At 39.4% G+C, this 24,368-nt stretch overlaps 1 long non-coding RNA gene across 1 annotated transcript in view; it reads left to right on the top strand.

Annotated features, from left to right (window-relative positions):
• LOC141502329 (uncharacterized) overlaps nucleotides 1-17,342 on the top strand; it is a 90,905-nt gene extending 73,563 nt beyond the window's left edge. Inside the window, exons 2-3 of the long non-coding RNA XR_012472490.1 lie at nucleotides 14,441-14,573; nucleotides 17,172-17,342. This is a non-coding gene — a long non-coding RNA (uncharacterized LOC141502329). The remainder of the gene's footprint in view (nucleotides 1-14,440; nucleotides 14,574-17,171) is intronic.
• The last annotated feature ends 7,026 nt before the right edge of the window (nucleotides 17,343-24,368 follow it).

Below are 24,368 nucleotides of genomic sequence, written 5' to 3' on the forward strand. Positions count from 1 at the left end.
AGAAGCAAGTGCCAACATGATTATTCCCATTTCACAGATGAGAAAACTCAGAGAGGTTAAGCAACTGACCCAAAGTCACACAGCAGCATAGCTAGTAAATGTCAGAATCCAACCACTCATCTCCTGACTTCAATTCCAGTGCTTTTTATTCTAGATCACACCTTGCTCTACCTAACAAGCATTTATTCACTCTACCTAACAAGTATTTCAAACCACACTAGCTTGAAAACTTCCAGGAAGATTGCCTCCCTACTGGAATAGCCCAGTGTCTTCAACTAAAGGTGTCTTGGGGATGATCACCTCTTCAACCCAATTTCCTCTGCCTCTTCCTCCAGGCAGCCTAGGATCTGAGCTGTGCTAAGTACTGGTGATATCAAGAGAGGCAAAAGATAGTCCCTACTCTCAGTGAGTTCACTCTCTAAAGGGGGATACAACATAGTGAACGATTATGTACAAATGAGTTTTTGTTGCTCAGTCATTTTCAGTCATGTCTGACTCTTTGTGACCCCATTTGGGATGTTCCTTGCAAAAATCCTGAAGTTGTTAGCCTTTTCTTTCTTCCACTCATTTTACAAGTAAGGAATCTGAGGCAAACAGGGTGAATTGTCTTGCCCAGGATCACACAGCTAGGAAGTGTTTGAGGCCATATTTGAACCCAGGTCTTTTTCTAACTCCAAGCCCAGCACATTATCTACTATGCCATTCAGTTGTCCCAAATAATCTAGAGAGAGGATAAAATTGGAGATAATCAACATTGATGGAAGGCACTAACATAAAGGGAGATTGGGAAAGGCTTCTTAGAGTAGCTGGGATTTTGCCTGGAGCTTGAACAAAGCCAGGAGGGGAAGAATTGCAGGCATAGGGATACCTAGAGAAAATGACCAGAGTAGGGAAATGGAGTGCCTTTTTGTGAGGAGTAGTCAGAAAGCTAGTATTACTGGATGGCATAGTATTAGGGAAAGGGGGAGTAAGGTATAAAAAGACTGAGAAGGTAGGGAAGTTTGTGAAGGACAAAGATCACAGATGGGATAAGGAACGTGAGGGATGTGAGAGAAGAAGAGAGTATGGTATTGAACTGGTTCATTAAGGGTCAAGATGGGGAAGGGTGGAGAAAATAGCCAGGGCAGGTGGATGGCTGAGGAAAGAACTGAGGGGTAGAGGGTCTGGAGGTCATGATGATGGCTTGGGATTCAAGGCAGAGGGAGAAGTGGAGTGACAACAGATTGTGTTCAGGTAAGAGAATTTCAGAGTTCATGAACTGGTGATGGCAAGATCAGCTGTGTGAAGGAGGAGGTGATGGGAAATGAGAAAATTGAGGAACTGGCAAATTAGAGTTTTTGAGAGTATCAATATGTATATTGAAAGTCTCCTAGGATGAAAATAGGAGTTGAGGAGGATAGAAAGACTGGGCGCTAGGGACTGAACTCAGTGAGGAAAGAAGGGGAGTATTCTGGAGGTTGGTAGACAACAGCTTCCAGAATCTTGATTGGGTGGCAAATATGGATTGAATAAAACTCCTAGGAGGAGAGATTACAGAATGATAGTGGTGAAGGGAGAACCTGGAAGTACTGATGGGGATTAGGAAGTATTCCCATTCTCCCATCTCAACCAACGATTTGGGAGAGTGTATGAGAAAAAGTGCAACCCAATGTTGGGAAGGGTAGTCAATTAGTCAGTCAATAAACATTTATTAAGCATCTGTTATATGCCAGGCACTTTACTAAGCACTGAGGATGCACCTCAAAGCAAAGACAATCACTGACTGAAAGAAGCTTACAATCTAATGGGGGAAGATACTACCCAAAAAGGCAGCTGAAAGCAGCAGATGGGGAGTAGTGGGAGGATAGTGGAGAGGGGCAGAGAGATCATTAGGAGGAAGGAGACTGGTTTCAGTGAGTCCAGGAAGATGGAAGGAAAGGGAAGGGAAGGGAAGGGCAGGGGAGGGGAGGGAAGGGAAGGGAAGGGGAGGGAAGAAGGGAAGGGGAGGGGAGGGGAGGGAAGAAGGGAAGGGGAGGGAAGGGGAGGGGAGGGAAGGGAAGGGAAGGGGAGGGGAGGGGAGAGGAGGGAAGGGGAGGGGAGGGGAGGGGAGGGAAGGGAAGGGAAGGGAAGCAGAAATACAGAGGAAATGGGTGAGTAGATGTAGAGTGGAATTTTGGAGAAAGTTTGTGCTGAGGGTGACAGAAATAAGGGAGTGGGCAACCACGGACAGAAAATGACTGAATAATGACATCTGGGGTTTCAGAATCATTGGAATGGGGAGATTATGATGAGATATAAGTTTATTAATCATCGAGAAATGAGTTCAGACAGGTTATTAACATTCCTTCCATGAACTATGAGGCTGATACTCCATGGGGTTAAGCACTTTTCTTCTCTCGGATTTTCTTTTTCCCCATCTGATAATGCATGATTTGGACTAGTTTGTATCTCATAGCCCCCACCTCATTGTATTTGGTAGGGGATTTGAATCCTTCTTGCTTCCCCTTGTCATTTTCAGGATCTCACTTTATCACCTCCACTAAGCAACCTCCTCTCCTGTGAGGCTCCTGCTATTCAAATTTATTGCTCAGTCTAGAACCTGGTAGCTCTTTAATTATTGTCCTCCTAGAACATTCTTCTTCCTTCTTCAATGAATTCAGAGCCTAACCCATAGTCTCTCTCTGCTTCTCAACTTCTGTTCTCATGCTAGAAGACTTCGACATACATACTGAAGCACCCTCAAATACTCTAAGATCCCAATTCCTCAATATTTTTAGTTCTCATGATCCTTCCCTCCATCTCAGCTACATACAGAAATACATGGTCATACCCTTCATCTTGTCATCGCCTGCAAATGTTCAACATCCCAGTTCATGTACTCTGAAATTCACTTGTCTGATCATAATTCTCTTATTGTTCCTCCTTTTCCTCTATCTTATAAACCCTAACCCTCTTCTTTAAAACCATAAAGTTGGAATCCTTTCACTCCTCACTTCCCAAGGTCATAGACCCTGAATTGTCTAGACACTTTTTCCTTCCCTATATCAATTTCTTGGGGAATCAATTCAATTCTTCCCTCTCCTCTACACTCAAATGCCCTACTCCTTTGGCCTATTACCAAACATACCTTGTCAACCCCTAGTCCTGTTTATTCCTATGATCTGCTACTTTTGCTCCTATTTATGTACTACTGAAAGACCTGGAAGTTGTGATGAAATCAGACTGTGGGTCCAGTACAAATTTACATTACATAATCTCAGGCAGCTTCTGACTGTGCTACACTTTACTCCTTTAAAAACTCCTAATAGTTTTGCTTCCCCATATGTCCCAGTGGTTATTACACACTCCCCTCAAGCCTCCCAAGACCTTTACCACCCCACCCCAGGCTGAAGACCTTGCCTCATACTTCATTGAAAAATTAGGAACATGAATTTTCCCTTATCACCTCTTCACAAAACAGAATCCAACAATATGTTGTTTACTAGAGACATATTTGAAACAGAAACACACATACACATAAAATAAAGTGCTGGAACAGAATCTAATATGCTTTAGCTGAATTTAAAAAAGGCAGCGGTTGCAATCATGACCTCAGACAGATCAAAAGCAAAAAATTGGCCTAAGTAAATGGGATAATTAGAGAAACTATATTTTGCTAAAAGGTACCATAGATGGCGAAATAATTATCCATAATTTTTACAGCAACTTTCTCTGATAAAAGCCTCATTTGTCAAATATATTCTGAGTATAGGACTGAGTCAAATTAATAAAAATTAGAGCCATTATCAATTGAAAAATGGTCATAGGACATGAATAGGCAGTTTTCAGAAGTCAAAGCAATCAAGTAATGTAAAAAAGCATTCTATATCATTATTGGTTGGGTAAATGCACACTAAAACAACTTTGATGTACCATCTTACACTTAACAGAAATGACAAGTGCTGGAGGGGATAAGGGGAAAAATAAGTATACTAATGAGCAGTTGATGAATTTATGAATTGATCTAACCATTCTGGAGATCCCTTTGGAATTAGAGCCAAAGGGCTATAAAACTATGCACATATCCTTTGACCCAGCTGTATCACTACTAGGGCTGTATCACAAAGAGATCAAAGAAAAAGGAAGAGGACATCTATGAACAAAAATATTTGTAGCAGTTTTTTGTGGTGACAAAGAATTGGAAATTGAGGGAATTCCCAGAAACTATGGAATGGCTGAACAAATTATGGTTGTATGATTAGGATGGAATATGTGCTGTGGGAAGTGATGAGGGGGGTGGTTTCAGAAAAGCATGACAAGACCTATATGAACTAATGTAAAATGGAGGGAGAAGAACTGGGAGATCCTTGTGTACAGTAACAGTAATGTGATGATGATCAACTATGAAAAACTTGGCTACTCTGATCAATAAAATGATCCAAGGCAGTTCTGAAGGACTAATGTTGAAAAATGCTTTCCACTTCCAAGGAAAGAATCAGGTTTTTACTTTATTTTTTCTTGTTTTTATTTGTATTTTCTTTTGCTACATGGCTAATATGGAAATATGTTTTGCATGGCTTCACATGTATGATCTATATTTAATTGCTTGCCTTCTCAAGGAGGGAGAAATAGAGGGAAGGAGGGAGATAAATGTTTTTATGTATGATTTAGAAATATATAATGGAACAAATAAAACTATATTGGGAGTGGGGTGAGGAAATCAGCTTCAGGGAGAATCCTGGATAGACAGTAGTTGGTCCAAGAAAGGTCAGGGTGAGAGTTGTTAATGAATTCCTAGCCCAGTAGGACCCAGCAGTATGACATGAGTGATGTGGTGGCCCCAAAAGTTCATGGGATCTTGGACTACATTCTGAAGGACAGAGCTGCTAGGAACAGGAAGGGGATATTATTCCATAGTCCTTGGCCCTTGTCAGCCCTAACCAGGAGCACCATGTCCAGTTCTGGACATTATAGTCTGAACAGTGGATAAGCTGGAGAGTGACCAGAGGAGGACAGACAGGAGGCTGAAAGGGAGAAGGGAACAAGTATCTATCAAACACCTATTATGTGTCTGGCCCTAGGCTAAGTACCTTACACATATTATCTCATTGGGCCTCACAAAAACCTTGGGAAATCTCTGCTATTATTTCCATTTTACAGATAAGGAAACTGAGGCAGACAAATGAAGTGACTTGCCCAGGATTACACAGCTAGGAAGTGTCTGAACTGGTTTTGAACTAAGGTTTTCCTGACTCTGAGTCCAGGACTCTCTCCACTATGCTACCGATTGCATCTGTGTCCATGAGGACTGATTGAAGGATCTAGGCAAGTTTAATTTGGAGAAGAGAAAGGAAGATTTGGGGGCACAGCTCTCTTCCAATACTGGGACAGTTGTCCCATGGAGGAAAGACTGGAACTGTTCCATTTGACCCAGGAGTAATGGGAGTAAGGTGCTGAGAGGTCATTTTTAAGTTCAAAGAACAATGTTGGGTTCTCTCTCTATTGGGGGGTCTTTAAGCAGAGGCTGAATGAGTCATATGTCATAGTGGGATTTAAAAAATTATTTTAGTCAGCTAAAATATGACTTTTTAAAAATAAATTTCTTTATATTTTGCTGTATTATTTGGCATAACAAATATCACCATTAGCCATGTCTGCATTTTAAGTACATCACTACAGTCATCATTTCTTACCATGTAGTCATATTCTGTTGCTTCACTCATTATTATATTTTTTTCAGTCATTTCTGTGATAGATGATTTACTTTTTTTTTAGTTTTTTGCAAGGCAATGGAGTTAAGTGACTTGCTCAAGGTCACACAGCTAGGTAATTATTAAGTGTCTGAGACTGGATTTGAACTCAGGTACTCCTGACTTCAGGGCCGGTGCTTTATCCACTGTGCCACCTAGCTGCCCCAATGATTTACTTTTTGAGGACTTTTTGCAACCACAAAAAAATCTTGTTATAAGTATTTTAATCTATATGGGACTTTTTTTCTGTCTTTGAATGGGATATGTACTTACTAGTTGCAAATTCATTTTCCTGCCTATTAGCTGCAAGCAACCACAGAACCTCCTGCAAGTCACCTCATTTCTTTGAGCCTCAGTTTCCTTATCTGTAAAAAGAGTGAGTTGGACACTATAGACTCTAAGGTGCTTTTCAGTTCTAGATCTATGGACCTCAGATTCATAGTAATTATACTTAAGACCATATTAGAAAGTTTTCTTTTGGCCATGGTTGTGAGTATTGCTAGCACTGGAGTTGGAGAGGATGGAGAACAATGGGGTAAATGTGAATGATATTCTCCAAAAAGTGTTCTTTTTTAACTAAATATCTGATTACACAGAAGACAGATTTTTTTTATTTGATGATTCTGGTAATCGGTCATAGATGAGAGATGAAAGGAGGAAACCTGAGCCAGGCAACAGCATGAATTATGGGATATGTTCAGGAATTGGAGTTTTTATTACCAAATTAGTCTGTGCACAGGCTGAACTTTACCTGCAAATCTGCCTTGTATAAAATACAGTTTTAATTGTTTATTTTTTAATATATTTTCAAATATCACTCTAGAGCTATGGATCCTATAAAGGCAGTCTAGATTTAATATTGAACCAGTCCTTCATTCCAAGTATAATTCTGACCTGGTCATAGTATATGATCTCTGTGATAAATTACTATAATCTCTTTTTGGGCATTTTATTTAAATTTTTTGCATCATTATTCTTTAGGGAAATTGTTTTTTTTTAAAGAAAACAGATAAACCATTGAACAATTTAATTTAAAAAAGATAGAAGAAAATCAAATTACCAGTATCAAAAATGGAAAGGGTGAATTCATAACCAATGAAGAAGAAATAAAAGCATTTAGGAGCTATTTTTGCCCAAATATATTCCAATAAAACTGAGAATCTGAATGAAATAAATGAATATTTATAAAAATATAAATTACTCAGACTGGCAGTCTAGATTAAGACATTTTTGAGGATTACCAGATAGAGTTCTCTGGACTGCTGTCTCTTTCTCTCTCTCTCTCTCTCTCTCTCTCTCTCTCTCTCTCTCTTTTCCTTTTCCTTTTTCTTTCCATATCTATATACATGTATTTGTGTGTATATATTCCATACCTTCACATATATACATATGTATATATGTTTATGCATACATGTGTTCCAAAAGCCTTGGTGCAGTTTTAAGCTTTAATAAACTTTAGTTGGGTCCAGAACTGCATATTAGGCATCAGAGATAGGGTTAACAGGTGTTTGTGGCCCCCTTCCCTGTTCTTTACCCATATTTGGCTTGCGCTGACTCCTTAGATCTCAGGAGAGAGTTGAGGTGGAGCTACTTAAAATACCTGTAGCTGCCAGGGAGAAGGATGTTATGGTTGATCAGGACTGAGATATCATCTGTGCTAGTTCTGAGCCAGGGAACTTAGGGAAGAAATTCAAGTTAAAAGTTGAGCAGACCATGACCGACTGATTTCAGGAAGATAATCTAAATATGCAGACTTATGGTATATTAAGCCCTCCAAAAACCTGCCAAGGACTGTTTGGGAACATCCTAAGTGTGGAACATGGTGAATACTAATGTAATGTTTGTCCTTCATTTTTGAAGAAGACCATGACATCAGGGAGGTGATGCCATGACAAGCACATGAATTGAATCTGAGAGAGGGGGTACTATGCTAAGTCCCCAGCTTCACTTTCTCCTCCAGGGCCATCTGGGTCCAGTGTCCGGATATGAATCGGGACAGCTGGAGATGACCAACTAGTAAGTAAGTGGTAAGGGTCTGAAGCTGGATTCGAACTTCTGACCTCCTGACTCCAAGGTCAGTGCTCTATCCACTGTACCACCTAGCTGCCCCTATGGTGAATATTACAAAATGGGCAGCTAGATGGTACAGGGGATAGAGAGCACCAGTGTTGGAATCAGAATGACTCATCTTCTTGAGTTCAAATGTGGCCCAGATACTTATTAGCTGTGTAATCCTGGCCAAATTCTTTAACTCTCTTCCCTCAGTTTCCTCATCTGCAAAATGAGCTGGGAAAAAATGGTAAACCACTACAATATCTTTGCCAAGAAAACCTCAAATGGGGACATGAAGAGTCAGGCACAACTAAAATGACTGAACAACAGCAACAAATTCTGCAAGTCTGACTGCATTAAAGCTAGAAAGTTACCTTAGAAGTCATTGAGTGCCATACTCTTATATTATAAATGAGGAAACTGAGACTAAGAGAGGCTAAGTGTTTTGCCCAGGGTCACATAAATATAAATGTCTAAGGCAAGATTTGAACTCAGGTTTTCTGACTTTAACTGCAATTCTATTATTCCACACTTCCTCTAGCTTTGAAGGAGGTAAAGACTATGCTAGACAAAGTAGTGGGAGTCAAGTTTGAAGGTCTGCTTTTGGAGGGTGTAAAGAATTAGATGGGAAATTATTCTAGAAGTTTGTGAATTGATTTCTAAACTTTAGATTCTAAAGACGGCTTAATAGGAACAAGTAAGAATAGCTCTGCAAGTCAGCCAACAACTATTTACCCATTCATCCATTTACTTATTTGTTCATTTGTTTTGTTGAGATTGGGTTCCTTATTTTGTACAGGTTGGAAGGATCATTCATAGACCTGATCCCTCTGCTGACTGGCCTGGGAACTTTGACTTGTTCCATTTCTGACCTGGGCCACTTTGCCAAACGTTAGGCAGCCTGGTGGTCCTCCATTTCCAGGGCTCATATCTTTATGCCAATCTGCTTAGCTCAGTGTGTTTCAGAACTCCATAGCTTCAGCAATCCATTTAGAGGAGAGAATGAGGAAGTGAGAAAGGGAGGGAAGGGGTCAGAAGGTGAGAAAGAAAGGAGAAAGAGCCATAGAGTAGGAGATGAGATGGAAATCCCCTTCCTCACCAACAAAACCCAAACACACAGAGGAAGGGAAAGTGGGGAAAAGGCAAAGAGAAGTACAACTAGGTCCCTTAAGTGCCATGAGAATCAGATTAATTTGAATTTAAATGGCATTTAATTTAATTATCTTATTTAAATATCTTTTACAATTAGATCTTACCATAGGGTGAATTCCAATGCACTTGGTCACTTCAGGGGATTCCTATATAGGCTCTGATTAGGGCCTGTCATAGAGGGAGAAAAATAGCCTTTGGGCAAAATGGCTCTGGAGACTGTCTTTTCTTTCTCTGTTCAGTTTCCCCAATTTCAAATTGTTTTACTGCCCTTGAAAATCTAGCCTCCTTTTGAAATGATCATTTTTAGGGATCATGGTTTTCTTCAATTCTCTGATCTTCGGCCTTTGCTGAGAGCTTTAAGGCCTGAAGCTGGGAAACCTGATGTTGCAGCTCTGACAATGGCTAAAACAGGACTATTTCTTTTTTAAAAAGAAGCTTTTAATGGGTATTGTTTGTTTTTGAAATCATTCTCCTTATCCCCATCACCCCTCCCCTTCCCAGAGAACCATTCCAACTATTTCTTATAGAGAAAGAGTTTCTCCTGGGATTAACATTGTAATCCGTCCAGCTAATTATTCCCCAGGATGAGCCAGACACAACAGAAACCAGACGATGGTGGTGGGTCTGGGCAGCTCTGCTAATTAGGGTATTTTCCTCTGGTTTGGCTGCTCTGGATGTCTGCTCCCCTGTGGAGTTGGGATGTGTGTGGTGTGTACTTTAATGGGCCTAGATGGTGATAATGAGCAGGCAATTTCTTCATGGGGTCAGGTTTTCAGCAGCTCCATAATTGCTTCCTGTTGGCGGGGTCAGCAGCTTCATCCATGGACCTCCCAATTCCAATGAGGTAGTGAAGCAGGGTAGCAGATGGGTTTAAAGATTAGGGGTGTTTTTCCTATTATTACTGAGATCAGGAAAGACAAAGGTCCCGTTGTTGTCCCAGGGAGTAATCTTGGGGGAGGAGGCAAGTGGGAAACAGTGAGGTACAAGGGGAAGGATCCTGGATTTGGAGGCTTAATCCTAGATTTGGGTTAAATCTCAGACTTCCTCCTTGCGGCCAATGTAACCTTGGGCAAGTCACTTCACCACCCTAGGCTTCAGTTTCCTCCTTTGTAAATTGGGAGGAGTTGGGGTTGGACCAGACAGATCCTGAGGTCCATTCCAGAATCAGATCTACAATCCTATTTCTAGACCTTTTGGTGGGGGAAGGAGGAATAGAAACACAAGAGTTCTTCCTTGAAGGCAGATGGCTGTCTAACTAAAAGATCTTGGTGATTAAAAAAAAAATCTTTCCTCTATCAGTTTATTATATGCCTGAAATAATGACTGTGTTAATTGAGAAGGGACATGTATAACAGGGATGTGAACACTGACAGATGTGGTAAGATTATTGACAGCAACTGCCAAATTATCACTTTCCCTGCTGGTCTTTTTTTTTTAATCCAAAAAATTTTATTGCTTAGGATTCATAGATTTTTTTCCCCTGAGTTGAAAAATTTCATTTTTATTTTCAGTTCCAAAATTGCCCTCTCCCTGTATCATCCCACATTCATCAAGAATGACAGAAATACAATATCCTTTACATATATGAAATCATACATATTCTGAAAAAAACCCAAGAAAAATAGAGGAGAAAAATATGCATCAATCTGTACTTTGAGTTGATTGAATAGAATTTTCCATTTGAAGTTGTGGTAGATCCTTGTACAGATCAGAACTAAGCCTTTCACAATTGATTAATATTACAATGTTGCTGTTACTATGTAGATTATTTTTTTGTTCTGCTCACTCACTTTGCATCAGTTCATAAAAGTCTCCTCAGCTATTTCTACCTCCTTCATCATTTCTAACAGCACAGTAGTATTCTATCACATTCATATATCACATCTTGTTCAACCATTCCCCAGTTGATGGGTAATCCCTCAGTTTCCAATTCTTTACCACCCGAAAAAGTGCTGTTCTAAGTATTTTTTATAGAGATATGTTCTTTTCCATTTTTTATGATCCCTTTGGGATATAAACCTAGTGTTGGTATTGCTGAGTCAAAGGGTATGCATAATTTTATAGCTCTTGGAGCATAACTCCAAATTGTTCTCTAGAATGGTTGGACTATTTAACAATGCCAATTTGGGGTTCAAGGGAGTGATGATTTTTGTAACTTTCAATATAGCCTTGCTACTTTCCTTTTCCATTTGATTCTACAAATTCACAAGTCTCCAGCCATGGAGAAGCTCATTTCTTACTTCCCACCACTTCTAGAATTCAGTTTCATTACTTTGTTTTCTTTTTCCCTATTTACAATATATGAGATTGTGCCCTGCTGTTATTATAATATTTATATTTGTTGAGTATTTTTTAAATTGATTATTAACAATTTTTGGTTCTTCTTTTAAAAGTAGATTGTTCATGGTCTTTTAAGAAAGTTTTATCACTCTCAAAGAAATAAGTTTGGGCATTGGTTGGGCTACAATAACAGCCTCTCTAATGAATTGAAAACAGGATACCAAATATAAAATTTTGACTTTGAAACAACTTTGTAGTGAGGTTGCCCTGTCTGAGGTGAGTTTTAAGATTGCATTTCTGAACGTAGCTGCTAGAGTAAAATTCGAAAGAGATATGGCAAATAATAGAAAGGAGAGGACATCTTAGCTTGTGATGTGCCAAATGATAAAAGAAAACCACCTATGACCAAGAATAATTTATCTGGCAAAATTGATCATAATCTTATAGGATGAAAAAAAAGATCTCTTCTATTAATCATTTATTTCTGAGCATTTTGTTGAGAAAAATAAGAAAGCATAGAGCATGTTCAGACAAAAGCCAGTTTGGCTGCAGAGCAGAGTATATAGAAAAAAGGAATATTAATGGAATGCGAATGAAAAGGCAGAGTGGTATCAGATTTTGGAGGACCTTGAATACCATTTTAATGAGTCTGACCAAGTCACTGAGCTGAGGAGTGCCATGACCAGACTGATTAAAGATGATTCAAGCAGTGGGATGAAGTATTGATTGGAGGGTGAAGAGAATAGAGGTTGTTCAGTCTTACCTCTTCTGTGCCCCTTTCTTTCAGGGCCCCCCTCTCTGCTCAGAAGGGAATCTTATTGGTAGAGCCAAAGAATTAATGTATTGCTCTAACACTGGCTTTAGTGTCATGGTGCTCTGACAACCAGAGGAACATAATAATGCCAATTACTAGAACTCCACAAATAACCAGTGGTAGGAGGGACTGTATTTCAGTGCTCCTATTGTTCCTTTACCAGTTAGCTCCCAGCTGGGTGAGACAGAGCCCCAACTCTAGGCCAGGTAGTTTAATAAGTAAGGCTGTGCCATTCTTTAACAATAGGAAGTTCTTGAATTCATGAAACACTAATAATAAGACTTGTAGAGAGGCAAAATGGATGGAAGGGCAAAAAGAAGATCTCTCTCTTTGTGCCTGAGCCTCTCCAACAGAATATGAACTCATCTTAGAGTGGGGAAATGTAGAGAGGGCTCTTTTTCTCTCAAAGCAAAGCGCTAGCTTTCATTTGTCTGGGATTGTTGAATAGTCTTACCTGGAGGATAGGCAGGAGAAGCTCTTGAGGAGGGAACAATTTCTAGTACTTGAATTCCAGTTTTCTGGTCTTTTGGGAGTTTTTCCTTGCAACTTTGAGACCTTTGCCTGTTGGGACTGAAAAGAGGACAAGAAATGGCCAAGGCCAATTACAATTTATGTAAGGTTCAGCTGAAAGCCTGTAAAGGACTTTGGGCTTTAGATGGCTATATATATATATATATATATATATATATATATATATATATGCAAGAAAGACTAGGAATCAAGCTATGTAGGTAGGCAACTCTCTTAGACTATAAATTTTAGAGCTTGTGGCATTAGTAAAGGGAATTTTCTCACCAAGGTTTCCCTATACTGATGAAATCATAGGTTCAGAAACAAAAATTTCTTGTGGTTCATCCCTGTCTATTTTCCCCTCTAGGACCACATGTCAGTTTAGAAATTCTCACAATCTTCTACCAGTCTGGGTTTCAGGAGCTCTCCCTAAACTGGGTCATTCATCTCTCCATGGAAACCATCTCATGGATTGAGAGGTACTGCCATTGTCTCTTTCAGGATGTGTACAGGTACTTGAGTATCCATCCCCTCCTCCACCAACGGGAATAGGTCACAGGACTCTCTCATTTCCTGAGACTATGTGGTTGAGAGATCCTTGTTGATGAGAGCACATGCATTTATAAGGTACCTCTGTAATTGCCATTCAATCAATCACCAAACATTTATTAAACACTTACTTTATACTAGCCTTGAAAATACAAACTGAAATACTTTCTTTCCCTCAAGTAGCTTGTATTCTAATGGGAGAATCAACTTGATTCTCCCATTAGAATACAAGCTACATATATATATGTATATATACATATACATATATATATGAATGTGTGTTTATATATAAGTGTATGTGTATATATGTGCATGTGTGTGTGTGTGTGTGTGTGTGTGTGTTTGGAAAGGCAGTGGGGTTAACTGGTTTGCCCAAGGGTCACACAGCTAGGAAATTATTAAGTGTAAGAGGCTGCATTTGAACTCAGGAACTCCTGACTCCAGGGCCGGTGCTGTATCCACCATGCCACCTAGTTACCTATATATAAATATATATACATATATATATATATATACATATATATATATATGTATATATATATATATATATATATATGACTGTTTCATACAAGATACAAACAGAAGAGATGGAAAATATCTTCATAAGAGAAGGCACTAGCATCTGGAGAGACCAGTAAAGGTCACTTCTAGAAGTCATTGGACTGAGTCTTGAGGAAGCCAGAGATTTGAAGAAATGGAAATAAAAAGGGAAGCATTTCAGACATGCATACAATGCAGTTATGGAGATAGAAGATGGAGTATCATTCATAAAAAGGCTACAAAGTCCTATGAGTGATCTCCCTGGCTTCCAGTCTTGTCCCTATTAACCATAATTGGGTGATCTTGGACAAGTCCTTCTCCTGGTAGCACCTCAATTCCTTCCTCAATAAAATGAAAGTGTTGGACTAATTGATTTGTAAGGTTCTCTCAGCTCTAATATTGGTTGATCTAATGACTCGGCTGATAGGGGGAGATGGGGGTAGTTGATGGAAGAAAAGGAAGGATCAGGAAAATCTCCACAAGAGGGGTAGTAGTCCCTGAACTGGACTTTCAAAAACTTTTGAATTTTGATGGGGCAGAAAAATATATCTTTATTTTCACTAACCTCTAAATGAAATTTAGTATTTCCTTCAGTCACAAAATTATAAAATATTCTTTTTTAAGGTTTTTTTTTGCAAGGCAAATGGGGTTAAGTGGCTTGCCCAAGGCCATACAGCTAGGTAATTATTAGGTGTTTGAGACTGGATTTGAACCCAGGTACTCCTGACTCCAGGGCCGGTGCTTTATCCACTGTGCCACCTAGACGCCCCTAAAATATTCTTTAAAAAATCTTAATGAATATTTATTTTTTATCTTCCAACTCTCCCCCTCTCAGGTGGACAATTAAAAAAGAAAACCTTCATAGCAACTTTGCTTCATTCAGCAAAACAAATCCCCGCAGTGGTTATGTCCAAATTTGTACATTTCATTTTGCTTCCTGAGTCCATCAGCTCTCTGGAGGACATGGGGTAAGTATGCTTTATCACTGGGTCTCTAGAATGTCACTGTATTAATAATACTTCTAGAGTTTTTCTTTATTTGTGTCATTGTATAATGCAAAATAAGCAACTCATAAGATCCTACTTCACACTCATCAAATTGACAAGGATGACAAAAAAAGAAAATGATAAGTTGGGGGGGACTACTAATGAGTCCTTACTCTAGAACTGGCACCTTTGGAGTTATTAAACCCTAAGCTGCTCTATTTGTTTTTTTTTTCCTGTTTACTGTCTGTTTCATTGATTGATCTCTTGCCCAGGACCAAGGAGTTTTGAGAGCTGGTACTACTAGACCCTCTACCTTTCCACTTTTTTCATTACTTTCCTTAAGTAGAATTTCAATATTTAAAGACATGGGGGAAAAGAAAATTTCTGGTACAGAGAGCAAGAAAGATCAGGATAAGCAAAGACAAGTAGGTAGGAAAGTGGGAATTGTGCTTAAGGAATTACTCCAGCCTGGAATAGCCCTGTAAATAATGTCACTCCAACAAAACAAAGAGAAAATGGAAACTATCCATGAAACTGTCTTTGGCATTGAAAAATTAAACATTATTTGATCATAAACACTGAATTTCAATGTCTATCATCCAATATCAGAGAGAAATTGTTCTAAAACTGATAACTTGTGTTTTTCTCTCTCCAACTTGATGTTCTTTCACAAACTGCAGTACAACTTTAGAGACACTGCCTTCTGAGCTTACAGCTTATTTCCCTACTTCATCTTCACATGCACCATACAAACATGTAATGTATCTTAGAAATCAAAATCATCACTTCTTAAAAAAAATGCAGTGGCAGCTTGGTGGTGCAGTGGGGAGAGCACTGGTCCCTGGAGTCAGGAGAACCTGAATTCAAATCCAGCCTTAGACACTTAATAATTACCTGTTTGACCTTGGGCAAGTCACTTAGCCCCATTGCCTTGCAAAAAAATAAAACAACAAAAATAAAAAAATAACACCAAGGCACTTGTCTCTGGTGGTGGAGGGACTTCCATGTCATTACTATCATAGCAGAGAAGTCTGAGGGGAGTGAGAACAGGAATTGGGCCCAGTAGGATGACTTGACTCAGAACTTCAGGGGTTTAGGTCTACTTAGTAAGTAAGTACTTAATAAAGACGTGTTGATTGATTTAACAAATACTTACATTATCTCCATATGACATGGTAGTGGTGGGGGGAATATTGAGGTGGCAAAGACCGAGAATAGGATCACATGATATGGAGCTGGAAAGGACCTCAGTGACTGTCTAGTCTAATTCCCTTAAAGAAAATCAAATGAGGAAACTGACTTTCTGTCACTGTTAGGAGAGGACTGTTAGGGGAGAAGCACTTCATAGGGTGCTACTGAGCCTGGAATCAGGAAAACTTATCTTCCTTTCAAATCTGGCTTTAGCTATTTGACCCTGGGCAAGTCACTTCACCCTCTTTGCTTTAATTTCCTCAAATGTAAAATGAACTAGAAAAGGAAATGGAAAACCCCTCCAGTATCACTGCCAAGAAAACGATAAAATGGGTCAGACACCACTGAATACTAACAAAACACTTCATAAATAGAAGCTATTTCATAGGGTCCCTCCCTGCCCCCTAGCAAACACTCTACATATTGCAGGCACTTAATAAATGTTCATTGAATTGAATTACATCTAGGACCCTGCTGTCTTGAAGTGTCTCATGCACAGTTCACATCTAAACCAGGTCAATAGGATAACAGGATTACAACTTTAAAACTGGAAGGGACCTTAGAGATAGCTGAGCACTCATTTTGCAGATCAGAAAATCTAGATTTAGAGAAGTAATCCCTGAACATACTAGGTGCTCAATAAATGTTTGTTGAATAAACATGGATGAGCCTATGAAGTATTAGATTTCATCTTGGGTCCCTTGCCTGAAATAAGGGTAAACTCTATACAGGGTAAGAGGATTATGCCATGGGACCAGACAGAGATAGTGGATGCTTTTTCTTTATTGAAAAAATAGAATATGACTTTGAAAACATATAAGCAGAGATTTCAAGAGACTTTTCCTATTTAGAATCTCTGGATGGAGAACTCTCTTCCATGGGAACCAGGGAAGGCTTCTCTTGAACAGCTATCCCACCAAGACTGAGCAACCTAAAGGGTTGTCAGAGGTCTAGACAAAACCTCCCTTTGTGATTGAGAGGCTTTATCTACCAAGAAGCTGTTAGCATCTGAGAAAAGTCCCCAATTACGGAACAGAGGCATTCAACACGATGGAGATACGATAGCAAGGGTTTATTAAACTAGCTCGAGCTAGGGTTCCATCCTAGGACAGGCCTAGGATCCTGGAACCCTAAGTAAAGTGAGGAGAGACCTTATATATGGTTCAGTAGGGGATTTCCAAGCATCTGCTGGTTGTCTTGAGATAGTGTGGCGTGTGATAATTGAATGCAGGTCCTCAGGGAGGTTCCCCCGTTGCATGGTCCGATAGATGACCAGGCAGAAACTTAGAGAGCTGACCAGGCAGAAAACTCAGGAGCAGAATTTAGGCAAAAGTTCATAGGTTTAGAAACTCAGGGTCTTACATTCTCTCCTCTTCTTGTTCATTCCAGGAGCACTCATGCTCTTCAAATGGATGCACAGAACTCCCAGAGAGACTGTTGTAAGACTGCCTGAGTACCATTAGTTGGATAGTGTTGAACCTATTCCTAATGAAAACAAGCAATTGGTTTAATATGCAGGGCCCAAGGTAAGGAGGAGTAAAAGCAGTATCAGGGGGCCAATCAGGGTAGAGATCAATATGGTGAGCCATGGGGATTGGTTGAACCATGAGATGAACTGGTCCAGTGTCTCTGCTCTCTTCTCTCCTCTCCTGGAGACCTCCGATGTCCTTTTGCATCTTCTGAATCTGTTCCAAAAAGTCCTCTCCAGCTCAGATGACTAGTTGAAACTTTGTCTTCTGGTAAAGAATCTGGTTAACATTTTACTTAGATCAAAACATATGTTTTCTTCACAAGACAATGAGATTTTGGGGCTTATTGCAATTTACATTTTGCCTTATTGCCATATTGATGCATATACTTAATTTTAACACAATAAGCTTTTACTATATGAGCGAACTCCCAATGAGAATTGTCATACTGTCTTAAACTTGTAACATACATTCAACAATCATCTTAGTTCAGAGTACCCAGCATATGGTTTAAAAATAAAACTATCTTAGCCTTTGCTCTTATTACAATAATGTCTCTAACATCCTTAACCAAAATGAAATTTTTCAAAATATTCTCAAGTATACCATTGATTTTCCTTTTCCTGATATACTTATCTGACTCACATTCCTTTCTTTAAGCTAGGCCTTAAAGCTATAATTATCCTAAGAATGTCCCATTCTTCTTCTTACCTAAATATCCCTTCTAAAAATTAAAGAAACTTAATTCCTATTGTAACATGTAACTGTTAGCAGGTGTCAGAGCCACACACCTAACCTATCTTCTGGCTATTAGATCCAACTCACCTAGAATTTCTTTTTCTAGTTTGCTTAGTAATTAACCATAAAGATCCAGGACATTAGAGGAAAATTCCTTTATAGATATAAGTATTGCATATCAGTGTCCAGGCAGAGGTCACGTGGGTAAGTCAAATGTCTTAGGCCAGATTTATTCTTCCAGGTGAGATATTATCCAAATGTCATTTTGGGGAAATCAAGTCAAAGGGGTCCAACCTCAGCCTTATTGAGAAGTCACCCCTTTGGCCACCCATCCCAGTCACCTGACATCTTGGCTTTCTTGGCTGCAAGAACATGACATTTACCCAGTGGCATTTCCTTTTTGTTGACATCCTGGTATCTGACATAAGAGAAAATCAATTAAAAGTCCTGTGATCTAAAATGGTTGTTTTACCTAGTTAGAACTTCCAGTGAATACAATTCACTAAATTCCAATTATAATCTTAATGGAGTTCCAATTAATGAAACGCCCTACCTAAAGCTTGGATTATCCTTCCTGGGTCTTTGCCTAAAATCTGGTGTTCTAACTATAACTGGCCCTACAGGCCTGTCTCCTACCTCTTACATTCAGACATCCCTTTGTCTGAAATCATGCAAGGCAATTGGGGTTAAGTGACTTGCCCAAGGTTGCACAGCTAGACAATCACCAAGTATCTGAGGCCTGACCTGAACCCAGGTCTCCTGACTCCAGGGCCAGTGCTCTAACCACTGTGCCACCTAGCAACCCCTAACATACGAATTACTTTTCAGAATTCTTTAAAACCATTAAAACATCTTAGGTAGCTTTAAAGTTCCAACATGCGCTATTAATTTCTGTGAGTAACAGAGTAACACACAAATTACTAGATTGTACAAAGTAATTGCTCCATTATCACATTATTCATGAACCCACAGATCTATACCAGACAGTGTCATATTTTGCATATTTTCCTTATTGCTCTTCAAAGCAATCACATTAATCCCAGGTTTTAACAATACAGTATTTAAAAAAAAACATTTTCACAAGAGATAGCTAATAGCTAAATATTGCAACTATTATCTCTTTGCAGTTACAAAAGAACATCACATAACAGATACAAACATCTTATTCATCAATAAGTTACCTTACAATCGGGCCCACAATTGCAATTTGTTCAGAGGCCCCCATCAGCTGTCTGCAGTTATCAAGAGAGAAGTCCACATTCTTGACTTCTTTAAACATACATTGTTAATATACATTAAACATTAAGATTCTTTTTTTTTTTAGTTTTTTTTTTTTTTGCAAGGCAGTTAAGTGGCTTGCCCAAGGCCACACAGCTAGGTAATTATTAAGTGTCTGAGACTGGATTTGAACCCAGGTACTCCTGACTCCAGGGCCGGTGCTTTATCCACTGCGCCACCTAGCCGCCCCCATAAACATTAAAATTCTTAAACATCTCATTTCCCTTAGAACAAAAGCAAAATTCTCAGAATCCAATCTCATACATATGACACATTTAAAACCCCATTGTCACTACAATTCAATTAACTTACAACAGCTTAGCCTGATAAAAATTTTAGAGTACCTTATACAGAGAATGCAGCACTCACATTCCAAAAACTCTATCCAAAATAAAAATACTGTTAGCATTATTAAACTTAACATTAAAACCAATTAAAGCTTTTCCCCAAAAAGACATCAGTAAACATCCCTGATAACCTAGGAGTTTCTCTTCTTAGTAACCCAATACCACTTTTCTTTAACCCAAAGGCATAAACCCAATAAAGTTTAAAATCCCAAACCATATAACTCCTTGCAAAAGTTACAATAGTGTTGAAATAGTTTAATCCCAAACTAATTTAACAATCTAGGTTATTTAATTCCTCCCATACTATACAAATTTTGTCAGAATGTTACAACACTAGTATCCCTCTTTTAAAACCCTCAGAATGCTTCCCAAAACTCCAGTTCACAAACTTTAGAAACAATGAGAGTCATCACTCAGGCCACATGGCCAGCAGATAGTCATTAAATATGATTTCCTTTCAATAAAGGAGTCTCTTAACCCCTGGATCTTAGATAATTTTTTTCTTTTTTTTCCAATCACACATCCCACCTGTGGAGGGTTCTTTCCCTTTAAGGCTTAAGTAGATAAGGATTTTTCAAGTTCCCCACCATCCTCCTGCTACCCTCTTTCTGCCTTTTTATTCAGGGAAGGAACCTTCCGAGGAAGGAGTAGGCTGCTTCAGGGAGAAGGGGAGCCGGGTCTAGGAATGTTCATTACCTTCCCGGCTATTGCATTCCCCCCTTTTGATCTAGCGAAGGAATCTTCCAAGGGGAAACAGAAGGGACCTGGTGACAGGGGTGGGGGATGGGGTGTGGAAATTCAGGTGCTGAGGGCACTAAATTTAACAATGCAGTAAAATATGTATAATTTCCTCTGTAACAGATAATAAACTACACTGATCTCACATATCAATATTCCCTTTCATAAACATGAGGTGAAAAACAAAGCCTTTCACAAATTTTCTGGGCCAAAAGGACCTTGAGAACTAGAACCCATTGGCAAGGTATTCTCTAGTTGGTTTTTTTTCATAACAAAATCTTTACTAATGTGATAGGCGAAACTTCAGTTCATTTGTTATTACAAAACAATTTTAAATCTCAAAAAGCGTAGTTTAAATTGTTCTTATACAAAGCTTACTAATTGTACACAGCATATTTCAATTGCATGTATGTTCTCTTTATTCCCTAAACCTTTAAAATATAAAGAATTCTTAAGACTAATTGTTGCTAAAAAAAATCCCTTCTTATTACTACAAGATTTTCTTCATGCTTCTCTTAAATTCCAAAAGTTACATTCAAATTAGTTTTAAATCGTTTTCTTTCCAAAAGCCTAAAAAGTTTGCAAATTCTTCTTATCTTCATCAGTGCAATTCTAACTTCTCAATGCTCTCACTTATAAGAACTTTCTATCTTCACTGACCAACATTTCTCAATATTAGAACATTCTATGTTCTGGGAATGAGAGATTCCCCACAATTTGAGATATCAAAGTGATATGTACTAATTCTTTACCTAATTCCAATCAGTGTAAAATATTAACTTCCTCTTGTTTAGTTATTCTAAAGCTAGCTCACAAGTCTGTCCTGACTCCTATGACTCTGGAGGGGCCATAAAACATCAGAATCCAAACTCAAACATATTCTTTAGAAGCCCCTTAATTCAATTTACAGGTATCTTTAGATTAGCACATTATAGGATTGATAATAACATTAATAAAATTAACATTTACCTAGCAATTGCTTTCATATCAAACTTTTCACTTTATGGGGTTTATTACTTTTCTTATCAATTCATTGCCAAACATTGCAAAAAGTACCAATTTAATGCAATTTTAAATCACCCCAATCTCAGATAAACACATATCTCCCTATAGACTTACAGTTCTATACTTTCTTCTTTTCTCATAATGATTTGTACACCTTTTTCCAAAGTTCCTAAAATCCATCTTTGGTGTACAAAGTCAACCCTGCTAAAACCTTCTGTCTACATACTTTTACCACTTTCCTTACTTAACAAATGGTTCAAAAGAAACCCCAATTGTCTCTAAGTCTGCATTTTCTTTTCTAGTACTATCAGAATCTCTTACTCAAACTATATGACTCACATTTTCCACCATTCCTGTTCATTAGCTCTTCTTGACTTTAATTCATACTATTCTGAACTAGAGTCACATAGCTTATACTACAGATATGATTCCACTTTTCACAATGCATTTTACATTCCAAGGTTTTAACATTTCTTGAATACAAATGCTAAAATTCTGGAGAAGGCAGTCATTCAAAAATCCCTTAACCTAAATAGAATATTACCTGCCATCATCTCCTGGTAGGAGTTTCAGGGCTTCTCCTTGTATTCTTTCCCTCTCTTCCGTAGTGAAGAGAACCTGGCTGCTGACAGTCATCCCAGGTTGGCTGATGGGTAAATAAAACTGAATCTAACAAATTTATAAGGTCTTTCAGTTTTTCAGAAAACTGGGCATTCTGGGACTTCCAATTGTACAGGTCACTAGTAGAGAAAGGCCAGTATTGTAACACTTGTTCCCCATCTGATCTAGGGGGGCCTATGGGCCACAATGGCAGGGTTTGCACTACCTCTGGCTTTGGGGTCTTTGTGACTGTCTAGTCCCATATGCTGGTCCCTCATGTTGAGCCAACGGGGTTGGGACCCTGGGGGTAGAGGGTGCCGGATCTGGGTTGTATGGTGGGGGAAGAGGTGGAGGTAGGGGAGGGGGATTAGGGTTAGGTTTGGGGGAGTGGGGGAAATAGGTTCCCAGTCTGAGTCTAGCTGGATTAAGACTGGGTCTGATTCAGGTAGCACGGGTGGAACATTCGACTCTGCCTTTCTTTTTGCTATTAATAACTTTTTCTTAGGTTCTGGCAGGGTAGGAACAATATTTTTTAGCCATGTAGGTGGGTTTTGGGCTAAGTCCTGCCAAACAAGGATGTAAGGTATTTGGTCGGAGTGTCCTTGTGGTCTTTCTGCAAAGACCAACCTTTTTACTTCCAGGATAATATCCATCCTGAAAGTTCCACCCCGGGGCCACCCCACCCTGAGTGTTGGCCATTCCAAATTGCAGAAGGTGATAAAATTTCCTTTCTTAACATCAATGGACAGATCATGAGCACTTCCCTTGACCTCCTTAAAGTAGTCCAGGAGGAAGCTTAGTGGAGTGGTCTGGGTCTGTCCCATCTCAGCTGGAATTTTTATTAAATGATTAAGAGCAATAAACAAAACAGAAGCAAAGCAAAAGAAGCAAAAGTGATAACCAGTCAGCATTCGTCCCTTCCAGCCAGACTAAGTGTTGCTTGCCAGGTTCTAAAAGAAAAATTACGTTAACCTTGTTTCCTTATCTCATTCCCATACATCAGTCATTCCTGACCTGCAGAAGGGTTCCCTTATCTCATTTCCAAATGTCAGTCCTTCCAATACTGACCTCCCGAAGGGTTGGGGAATGTCTTCCACCACAACCCGCTGGTGACCATAGCAGTGTGTCCACCTAGGTCCTTTGCCAGCTTAGTCCAAATACAGAGCTGCACGGACTTGGTTACTTCAGATACCTCTCCAAGTACGTCTTGTGGCCTCTGCTGGGGATTCCGGGAGAGCCCCTAAATGTTAGGGTCTGAGAAAAGTCCCCAATTATGGAATAGAGGCACTTGACATGATGGAGATGCAATAGCAAGGGTTTATTAAGCTAGCTCGAGCTAGGGTTCCATCCTAAGACAGGGCTAGGATGCTGGAACCCCGAGTAAAGTGAGGAGAGACCTTATAGATGGTTCAGTAGGGGATTTCCAAGTATCTGCTGGTTGTCTTGAGATAGTGTGGCGTGTTATCATTGAATGCAGGTCCTCAGGGAGGTTCCCCCGTTGCATGGTCCGATAGATGACCAGGCAGAAACTTAGAGAACTGACCAGGCAGAAACTCAGGGGCAGAATTTAGGCAAAAGTTCATAGGTTTTGAAACTCAGGGTCTTACAGAGCTAGAAGAATTTTAGAGATATCTCCTAAGATGCCAGAAAGGCAGCATTTCTCAGGGGCATCATTAATGGCTGAGTGAGTGAGAGAACTCTGTTAATGCTGTGAGCTTTACAGTAAGCTGGGGACTCTAGAGTGTTGATATTTTGCTCACCAGTGTTAAAAGTCTGTTTGGAGGGAGAGATGTCTCTAGTGGAGTATTCTAGGGATCTGTCCTTGACCCTGAGCTATATCACAATTTTAATTGACTTAAATCAAGGCACAGAAGGGAAACTTGCAGATGATACAATGTTGGCAGGGATGCCTAATATTTTAAATGACCCCAAAACATATTAACAGCCTAAAATAATGGACCAAATCTAATGACATGAAGTACAAAAAAGTCCTTCACTTGGTGTCAGGAAGTCAACTTGAGAAGAATGACTAAGCAGCAATTTGGATGAAAAACCCTGGGTGGGAGGAGTTAGTGGACCATAAGCTAGAGAGTCAACAGTGTTATGTGATTACCAACAAAGAACCTATTATGTTAGACTTTTAACTAAAAGAGAGGTGCAGGGCCTAAGACTACGGAAGTCATAGTTCCATTGTATTCTGCCTCACTGATCACCTCTTCTCTTTGATACTTCCTTCTTACTAGGGTTTTATGACACTCCTCTTTCCTGGTCCTTCTGTCTGCTACTCCTTTTCAGGACCCTTTGCTGGATCTTTACTCAGGTGACAACTGACAACTGGGGGTATTCCCCAGGGCTCTGTCCTGGACTTTCTTCTCTTCTCCCTAGATACTATTTCACCAGGTGATATCATC

The sequence above is a fragment of the Macrotis lagotis genome, chromosome X (genome assembly GCF_037893015.1).
Source record: "Macrotis lagotis isolate mMagLag1 chromosome X, bilby.v1.9.chrom.fasta, whole genome shotgun sequence".
Classification (NCBI taxonomy): Eukaryota; Metazoa; Chordata; class Mammalia; order Peramelemorphia; family Peramelidae; genus Macrotis; species Macrotis lagotis.